The 10745-nt window shown below is 45.0% G+C and overlaps 1 long non-coding RNA gene across 1 annotated transcript; it reads right to left on the bottom strand.

Moving 5' to 3' along the window:
• Nucleotides 1-6480: 6480 nt before the first annotated feature.
• Nucleotides 6481-9651, bottom strand: LOC138767550 (uncharacterized). The gene is made up of 3 exons (XR_011358809.1): nucleotides 9553-9651; nucleotides 7960-8086; nucleotides 6481-6806 (listed from the first exon to the last, which is right to left on the bottom strand). It is a non-coding gene; the product is annotated as an uncharacterized lncRNA (long non-coding RNA).
• Between the last annotated feature and the right edge of the window lie 1094 nt (nucleotides 9652-10745).

The raw sequence follows: 10745 nt of genomic DNA, 5'->3' as shown, positions 1-10745 counted from the left end.
GGTCGTGACAGTCATATGTGTTTATGAATCCTATGTGTAAGGTATTTACTGGTGCAACATCTATCATGTCCAGTACCAAACTAGCAAAGACCTCGCACCAGATAGCAGAACCTGTAGAACCTCCAGACCACAACCTTTCAAGAAAGGTTCCTCACAGGTGACATTTGCTGATGGAGTACAAAGAGAAGACATGCAGCCAGATACTTCACTGCAGCAAATTTCCTAGAAACTTCTCACCATTGTCATCACTCTCCATGCTATAATGCAAAATGAGACACATGCGAGAGCCAGTCAGACTCTCATACTGCTATTCTAGACCAGTGTTTCTCAACTACCATCAACATTTCATAGTTTGAAGATCTCATTGGTACTTCACAGCTGGTATAATTATATCAGGTATTAGCACAGGTGATCCTTTTATGGGAAATCCTCAAATCATGACCGGTCATTCTCTCCCGTGAAACACAGGACTAGCCAGATATCCCTCCAGGAAGGACCCAGCCAAGGGGTGACTCCTGTAGGGAAAACCCCACATTAGGTGGCTCTATAAGGCAATGTATGGACAAGGGAAAAACCAAGGCCAGGTATCCATCCAGACAGCTGTTTCAGGGTGTTGCCCCTCATCAGTGTGGAGCAGGATTCTGGCTAGGTGGGAGCAATGCCTAGTAGAGCCATACGGGAAACAAATCACTGATCTCAGGAAAACCAGACAAAGATAACACTGCCGGCTACAGCACTCAATACACTAAAATCCTAGGTGCATTGTTCCCTGGGATATACAGTTGTCGTGTGTGCCACTCATCCGGTCTACAGCACTTGCGTGAGCGGTGTCGACAGGAAGCATGTTTCCTGGGAGACCATCTGCGCATGTGTCAACACGGCACACAAGGCTGTATTTACCACTAGGCACTTGTGGTCCTGTGCCTAGGGCAGCACCTTGCAGGGGGGCGGCCCCAGGGAGGAGGAAACAACTTTTTTTGTTTTTAGTGTCCCACCTCCCATTCAGACTTGCCAGTAAATCTGGTGCCTTTTTTTTTGGGGGGGGGGGGGGGGGAGAAGACATGGTTGTATTGGTCAGGTCTGGTGTTGCTGTGTTAAATGTGGTGCCCAGAGCTACTACCTACCAACCCTGTGGTGAGAATTCTGTCAGACCATATGCAGACGGCTCTAATCATTGATTCAATGTGGAGATTTGTTTATGTTTTAAGCCGTTAAAAACCATGAAAAACGCGATTCAGCCAGCGTTTCTACATGTAGAGAAATGCATGTGGCTGAAACCAGGCTCCCATTTCTCCCCCAGTAGTCATATGCTGTTACCAGGATTAGTGGCCCTACGCCTATTGGTTACCGCATGAGGGTCTGGTTTCGGCTCCATGTGGTGACCTACAGTAAATGTGGGAATGCGGCCTAAGACTGATCAGATATCAATATATTCAGAAACTAAATCCTGATGCGAATTGGTGAGTGAAGATGGGGGGAGTCTGCAGGTTTAGTGCCTAGGGCAGCAGCAGCTGGTAATACGGCCCTGACAGCACACATAGCGGTTGTGCATACTATGACTATGTGAGGCTGGCCAGCAGAAAATATTCATAGAGAAGTGGGAGGAAGTAGTAGTGGTGAGACATGCCAGAGTGCACCAAACCACTACTCCTCTTTGACACTTCATTACATTACAAGAGCTGAGATTGAAGACAATCTACTTGGATGTATTCGTAAAAGAGTACCATGCTAAGAAGAAGCCCGAAACGGCCGGTGTTTCACGCAATGTGAATATGGCCATAGGCTGTATCCATGTTTTCCAGGACTCCCTAAGGCTACATCAAACCTCTGCAGCCACCACACAGCTGCTTCATTACAGTGCCACAAAGATTCAAACACCTTCCCCGCTCCTGGCATAAGAGAAACCACATTTAGATCCAGGGGTGGTTTATATGTTTCCATAGCTTTAATGAATCTAAAACCCCAGGTATTTTCCTGTAACTTGACGTTCTTTAAACAAGAGAATTTCACATTTTAGAATTAGGCTACATTCACACGTTACGTATTCATCACGGAACGCGGAATGCCTATAACGGACTGTCCCCCCACCTGGGCAGCATCTGTAATAAGATGATATGTGCCGCTCTGTACAGTTCCCCCGCTCTCAGCACCAAGCAGGGGAGAGTCCGTTACAGGCATTCCACGTCCGTGTCCCGTGAGGAACAGGGAACATGGGAATGTAGCCTTAGTGTTGAGCATATCTGTCAAAATGTTTGTGTTTAGTAGCATCTGAACCCAAACGCTTGGCATTTGATTCTTGTGGCGGCCAGGAAGACATGGATATAGCCCAGGGATGGGTAACCTTCAGCCCTCCAGCTGTTGAAAAACTACAATTCCCATCATGCCTGGAAAGCCTTTGATACAGCCCATGACTGTATCCATGTTTTCCAGCACTCCCTAAGGCAGCCAAGGGGAATAAAACACTGAATACGTTTGGGTAAAATTTGCCAAACTCAAACAGTTTATAAGTAGAGATGAGCGAACCTGGAGCATGCTCGAGTCGCTCCGAACCCGAACGTTCGGCATTTGATTAGCGGTGGCTGCTGAAGTTGGATAAAGCCCTAAGGCTATGTGGAAATCATGGATATAGAGATTGGCTGTATCCATGTTTTCCAGACAACCTTAGAGCTTTATCCAAGTTCAGCAGCCCCAGCTAATCAAATACCGAACGTTCGGGTTCTCATTGACTCAAACCCGGTTCGCTCATCTCTACTTATAAGGTCTGCTCAACACTACTTTGAATACATTTTAGAAGTGACTTTCTAAAAAAAAAAACCCTTACTCACCTACACAGGTTTTTCCGTTGCCAAGCAGCTTTTGAATCTGAGGGTGCAGGATCAGACCCCAGGAAACCAAATCTGGTAGGGGAGGAAATATGATGGATTTTCCTTAAGAATTTTCGGCAGACAGAACCCTCCCCAGAACCCACCAAGAACAGAGAAACGGAGATCCTGACTGCAGGAACTTTCTTAATGTCCTGTGAATTAAAGTCCGGCCAAGGTTTGTTTTTTTTTTTTAAGGTAGGGGCAGGGGGCAACATAATAACCACTTGCCACTCCTCGTGCCTTCTATCCACTGCGTGACCGGCCCCAGGACCCCGGCCAAAAGGCATTCCTGAGTTGTGATGGCATCACGACTTGGGGGAAAATGTCTGTCCTAGGTGATGGACTGGTGAGCGGCCCGCCCCATTCACTGGCAGAGTGGCCAGTAAACCGGGTCATGACGTTGGTTGAGATCCCCAAGCGGCGATCCCCGTGCACAGGGAGAGGTCTGTCTGCTGTTTTAAGCCCTTTGAAGTGTGTACTAGGGAAGTGGATTTTAGTCTTTTCTGCCCAGGGGAAGATTTGATTTTCTAGTGTCCCAATTCTGTAAAGTAATATTTTGTTATGTTGCGTCTGATTCCCACCCCCCCAACCTCAGATTGTCACCCCTTGTTATTGTGTTCAGTTTCATATTAAAAACGCTTCCCTACTTTAACTTCATTTATCCCTATACAGCCTAGCATACTACCGCCTGGTTGCACTGGTGTCAATTTAGGGCTGTCAGAAATCACTACCCCTAAATCCTTCTTTTTTTTAAGTCTTTGCCAACACAGAACTGCAGATAGAGGATTCCTCCTCCCCAAGTGCGCTCTTTTACATTTGGAAACATTGAACTGCAGTTTCCATTGTTTAGACCACTTATCTAGTAACGTTAAAAATTGTTTTCCATATAAGTGACACTTCCAGGAATATCAACCGTATTGCACACTTGTGTCATAAACAAACCGTAGAAACATTAAAGGGGTTGTCCGGCGAAAAAAATTATTCACAGAATAACACACATTAAAAAGTTATACAACTTTGTAATGTATGTTATGTCTGTGAATGGCCCCCTTCCCCGTGTTTCCCCCCACCCACGCTAGACCCGGAAGTGTGGTGCATTATACTCACCGCATGTCGTGTCGTCCACGGTCTCCGATCGTCAGCAGTGACGTCTTCTTCGTAAGTTCGGCGGATCTTCCCGAGTGCCGGCCGCCCTCTGCAGCGTCATCCGAAGCTCAGCCGCGATTGGCTGAGCATAACTGTGCTCAGCCAATCGCGGCTGAGCAGCTGATGACGTGGCCGCGTCATCAGCCGCTCAGCCGCGATTGGCTGAGCACAGTTATGCTCAGCCAATCGCGGCTGAGCGGCTGATGACGCGGCCACGTCATCAGCTGCTCAGCCGCGATTGGCTGAGCACAGTTATGCTCAGCCAATCGCGGCTGAGCTTCGGATGACGCTGCAGAGGGCGGCCGGCACTCGGGAAGATCCGCTGGCCTCCCGAAGAAGACGTCACTGCTGAGGATCGGAGACCGTGGTCGGCACGTGACAGGTAATGTATAGCGCACCACACTTCCGGGTACACGGGTGGGGGTGGTGGGACACGGGGAAGGGGGCCATTCACAGACATAACATACATTACAAAGTTGTATAACTTTGTAATGTGTGTTATTCTGTGAATAATTTTTTTCGCCGGACAACCCCTTTAAAAATAACAGGACAAACCAAATGAGTTTAAAATTCTCCTCATAGTAGATAGTCATGTGTCTGATCACTAACCATACAGTATTATGAAGAGCAATGCAACAGAAGTAGTATCAAGAACAACTATGACCATGTGGGATTTTTTTGTTTGTTTGTTTATTCCACATAAGTGAACTACATATACTGCATTTACAGTATGCATATAACAAAACAAATACAAAACCTGAACACTATATTTATGAGGCTGTCTTTAAGGCCTCAATTCTTATGTAATTTACGGAGGGTTAACAGTTCATAGCTGAAAGTTATTTCAGAAACGTACCACCACTAGGGGGCAGCAGATAAACGCCATACAACTATTATTTTTATTTTATGTAGGCATGCACTAAGAAGTATAATTACAAATATTTAATTAAAAAAAAAAAAACAAACAAACAAAACCACACAATGCACACACCTGATTTCAGCCTCTTTTACCGACAGCTACATATTAATTGCATAGGGATCTTTATAATCTTTATATAGTTGCTGTAAGTCGTGATCCTTGCATTTTTTTCTTGAGGCTGAAAAGGTATTTTATCTTTACAATAAAAAAAATCCTGAAGTGAAAGTAATTAAAGGAGACCTATCACCCCAGCTGCCAGGATGAAGCCCACCCAACCCCCCGGTGGAGCCCCTTATACTTACCCCTTCCTCGAAGTCCCGGACCCCGTCCCAGCGACGAGAATTTCCCGTCGGAAGCTGTGCGCGCACTCACCAGAGATGAGTCAGACGCCCATATAGAATGACTACGGCGGGACCGGGACTTCGAGAGGGGGATAAGTATAAGGGGCTCCACCAGGGGGGGGGGGGGGGGTTGGGCAGGCTTCACGCTGGCAGCCGGGGTGACAGGTCCCCTTTAAAAAGGACCCTTTCCCTAATGCCAAATACTTTAGGGTATGTTTACATGACATAAAGAGATGCTGCAAGTCAACACATTTAGGCTTTGTGGACATGTGCATTTAGGTTTCATTAAAAAAAAAAAAAAAATCCAGGACAAAAATATTCCCTATGCATTTGGTCCATTATACTGCTAAACACAATGACAGAGTCCAAACGAACCTCAAAGTCAGTGGGGTACATTGCTGTCCAGCGTGCAGGGGATTTGGCACTGCTGAATGGCAGCAGAACAAGAAACATAAAAATGGCGTGAACCCAGCCTTATATCGGCTATTATTCTTCTCCGGCTTCCACTGTAAGCCACACACACACACCTCTTTAGTTCAGTAAAGAAGAGGAAGACATGAACAATATAGCAGCGTTTCTCAACTCCAGTATCAAATATCCCTAACAGGTCATGAGAATTTCCTTAATATTAAGGGCGATATAATCAGTCAGTACTACCATAGCAGCCCTTTTATGATACATCCGCAAATCATGGCCTGTTTAATGTTTTTGAGGACTGTAAATGAGAAATACTGCTATACACCATTAGACCCAGAAGTTGGTAGGATTGTAATGGTCCAAAAATTTTGAGGTCATTACAGGACGGATCAAGAAAGGATCTGCTGACAGATGGAGTTCTGTTTTAGGGTATGTGCACACTTCAGAAATGTGACGCAGAATCCGCCGCTCGCGAGTGTCTCCGCCCGTGTATGCACAGGGGGATTCTGTTGTCCGTCCAAAGAATGAACGGAATCGGCCCGTGCATAGAATGGAGTCTATGAAACAGGCGGAGACACACGCACCCAGCGGTTTTTTGTGTCACATTTCCGAAGTGTGCACATACCCTTAATGTGGAAACACCCACACATATATCATAATATATATATATTACACTGACATACAGGAAGTGATAAGAAGCTAAATCATTTGTATGGCCCTAGATGAAGGCTTATATATTCATATGAGGCTTGGATAAAGTTGTCATGTTATGTTGCCTACATATTATACTTCACACAGTTAATTACATTTATTTGGTTTTAAAATAGGAACATAAAAAAAACTGATGTTCGTTATTACACTTTACCTGCTAAAAAAAAAGGTAAATATTACTATCACTTCAATTAAATTTTGGTAATTAATCTTCAATAAATCTTCAAGTAGGCCCGATGGCTGTATTAGAGGTCCAGAAGCATTTTCCCACATCTGGCAAGGCAGTAGTTTGTCTAGTTATCTCCATGGGCAAACACCACTGCCCCCTAACTACACAAACTACTACCTCAGTCAGACACGAGCATTACACGTTCTCTTCGTTCCGCCTTTCATGTACATATTCCATTTCTGTAAGGGGGGAAAAAAACACAAGAATATGTAAGTAGATTGGTCTTAACACAATATTGTCACACTATAGAAAAGCATATATAAAGTATTTATATATTGACAGTATACAAAGCTTCCCTGCACAGACAGGTTATAACTTCACACTAAGACACCGTATATACCCATAGTTATCCTACCAATTTCCAGGTTCTAAAGGAAACAGACACAGGGAGAACTTATATACATAGATATAGATGTTCAACGCAGAGCCAGGAATCATTATATCAACATATATTATATCCACATCATCTTTTGTGGAAAGTATCATCTTAGCATCTTCATGTGTAGATTATTCCTTCGTCTTGTCTCAGAGGAGGATTTTGCTTCCTTGAAATTTCTCGACAAGTACATATAAAATAAGACACACCTACGCACTTGTATGGACAGTGTATAAGCGCTCAACTGTAGACTTGCCCTTAAAGGGATCTCTTTGGTAGAGCATCTTCCCTGGTTTTGGAGGTGTGCATCTGCACTCTACAATTTCCATCATGCCAGGACAGCCAAAGCTTTAGCAGTAGCTGTCCAGGCACGATAGGAATTGTAGTTTTGTAACAGCTGGAGGGCTTGAGTTTGACACCAGTGGTCTAAGACATCGAATCAAAACAGACCGACATAAAAAAAACAACTTTAAAGTGAGGAGAGGCAATGTCTTTTTTTAAAAGAACACTGTATAAAAGTTGTAAACTAACGGAGTGGTAAAAGAGTACCTGGTATAATTCCTCAAAAATAAAATTTACGAATCCTCTTCTCCTAGAGTCACATTTTTACTGTACTATGTTCTTCTTATTTATGACAACGGGTGTCACCAGTCTGGCACTTTCAACGCCCACGACTGGACTACGTATAACACACCTAGTAGTAAGACCTACCTGAACACGTAGTCGTCGATTTCTGGTAAGAAAAAGAGTTTGGTGAGTGGACTTGCCGAACTACTCGGGTTCAGCAACATTCTCCGAACACTCGCCATTTGACTCTGACAGCTGGAGAAAGGAGTCAATTGCCGAGCATTTGAGTTGACAGAACATTGCCGAACCCAAAGTGTTAGGCAAGTCCCCTCAACACTATAAAAGACAAACGGCACAATCCTTAACTATAAGAAAAGACGTTACTTAACGAAGAAGAGATACATATAGTAAGACAGGTGTGTAGGCTGGACTGGTTCGCCAAGATAAAACCCTGCGATGAGTCCTTGCAGTAAACGTGAACTTTCCTGTCATAATACCAACAGGTACGAGCTGCCCCTAAAATAAAAAAAATATACAATATATTATACAACGTTCTAAAATGTTTTACCCTTTTTTAAAAAGTCGTATATAACTGATCGCCATAGGGTTCGCTCTACACCAACAACTATGTTTCTATTCCACACGATGACAGACAATGACCACAACTGTGTGGTAGATACGGAAAACCCACAAACCGAAAACATGTCAATCTATAAAGTCATGGAAACACACTTCTCCTTTTGAAGCATTCCAGGCGACAAGTGGTTAAACACACACAGATCAGCGAATGATGTGGTTGCCCACCACCAGTGCCACCACCGACAGCTTAAACACCATCTTTAGGGACTGGCAATGCGCCTCCCACAATAACTGACACAAACATGTGCCAGCTCCACCAGTGGCACGCAAGAATGTAAAACGTGTCAGCGGAGATGGCATTTCATTGTTCGAGACCAGTGATAGTCAAGCTACTCGTGTACTTTCTACAAAGTACTGCCACAATATTATACTGTGAACTCCTTATACGTTAAACTTTAGGCGGCAAATATTTCTTGACAACCTTCAACGGGTTAACAGCTCTGCCTCAGCCATCCTTACTGCAAAGGGGAAAGGTGCTGCTCTAACAGACGGCCCGCTCAGCCAATGGCGGAGGCCCAAGCCTTTAAAATCCGTGTTCCCAGCCAATGAGAAGAGTCAGGGCGGGATGGAGCTAGGTTAGGGTGTCTCTTGCTCTGCCACGCGTGCACCCATCAGATGACACTGCTGCAGACCAGGCCTGGAAGTGCACAGGATTTATAAAAGCATGTGTTAGCAGAAAATACGACCAGTGTATCATATATACACGACGAATATTGTATACGCCCGGGAATACGCCCTATCCAACAAGGTCCTGGGCAAAAACGCATTCACAAGTATTACACAAAATCAGACATTTTTATTAAAAAACAAAACAAAAAACAAACACGACATCCGGATGATTCCGTACGCTGATGGGCAGAATGTAGGATAAGGCAATAAGTCCCGATACGGATCCACGACGATTCTCGGAACACGTTAAGAAGACGGCAATCCCTACAAACATGGCGCTTACGTGACGGCGATCTGGGGTAAATCCAGGAAATATAGAGGAATATAATAATATTATTCCTATTTCCATCCTGCCCTCACTGATGGGGCACACTGACTGGAGGGAGAAGAGCAGTGTGTGAGCAGTTACTATACAGGGCACAGGGCTCCATGCAGGGCACTGTACAATATGGGCACCCCAGGCCCTGGACATGTGTACCGGGAACATGTATAAGCACTCACCCGCCGCCATGCACTAATATAACGATGGAGGGGGAACCACATAGCAGCATGGGGCAGTGATGGCCGGAGCTGTCCTCTGCAGTGACCCCTCTCCCCCCCACCATCCCGAGCACATGGTCTAGTCCAGGTCCGGCTTGTCTCCTGAGCCGCTCTCCCGCGTCCGCACCACTTACCGTCACCTCATGCAGACGTCCGGGCCCCGTCCATAGGGGCAGCAGAAAGGCTGACTTACTGACTTCTTCAGCTTCTCCCTCGCCCCCTCCATTACTTCCAACCCCTCGACGTCACGTAGCGCTGCACCAATAGAAGCGCGCGCCTTTTTTTCCTTTCTTAAAGAGACAGTAGCCGGCTGTGTGTGAGGTGAAGTCTGCGCGCTCTTCTCTTCACTTCTCCGTCGTCGCTCTTCATGAAGGAAATAACTAGTTTTACTTCATCAAAATACATTTTCACGGCAGCGGCTTTATTGATATAGAGCCTTCTGCCACCATTTATGTCTGTTTTCCTTTATGGCCGACTTTTCGTGTGTGAAGGAAGTCTACACCAGGGCAGTCAGGTCTGAGGGCATGTTCACACAAGCGGGATCCGTTATGCGTATTTCTGTTTGAAAAGATATGTTCAGGGCAATGTCCCATTGTGTTCAATGGGATTTATCCATTCTTTGGGCGGATTCTGCTTGAGAATTTCCAAAGAAGTCATTAGGACCTTGAATTTGCTTGCTTTCTGCTCGAATTCGGCGCCTGTTTCGCCAGAGCTAAAGAAGAGGAAATTTCAGCATCCGTTTGTAGTTCCGCCCATCTGCCCATAGAATCGTCATGTCATGGTGGACGGCGGAATTTGCCGGCGAATGTCATTGAGTCTATGGGATGGTAGAAACTTTAAAAGGAGGCTGTGTGGCGGAATCCACTTGAAGTCTCTGCGCGTATTCCGTAGTGTGCACATATCCTTACAGAAAAAATTAAATCTGCCTAGAAAAAAACATTTTGCGTGTTTTTTTCAAGTGTTTTTTTTATTCTTTAAACTTGGTGTGGCGTTATGCACAAAACCATGCCAGACCCTAAGTGGTTTCTGAGACGACTTGTTGCCTTCAGGTTGGACTCCGCCAAAACATGTGACCTCTTACGGAAGAAATGCCATGCAAAAAATATTCATGAGGTGAAATTGGAAAAAACTTTTTTTTGTTTGGGTGGGGGCGGGGGTTCCGTTTTTACGTAATGCACTTTACGGTAAAACAGACATGATGGGGGAGATTTATTAAGGTGTAAAGTGAAACTGGCTCAGTTGCCCCTAGCGACCAATCAGATTTCACCTTTCATTTTTCAAAGAGTCTTCCAAAGGAATGAAAAGTGGAATCTGATTGGTTGCTAGG

Source organism: Dendropsophus ebraccatus, chromosome 11 (genome assembly GCF_027789765.1).
Source record: "Dendropsophus ebraccatus isolate aDenEbr1 chromosome 11, aDenEbr1.pat, whole genome shotgun sequence".
NCBI lineage: Eukaryota > Metazoa > Chordata > Amphibia > Anura > Hylidae > Dendropsophus > Dendropsophus ebraccatus.
This window is presented reverse-complemented; position numbering and strand designations above follow the sequence as displayed.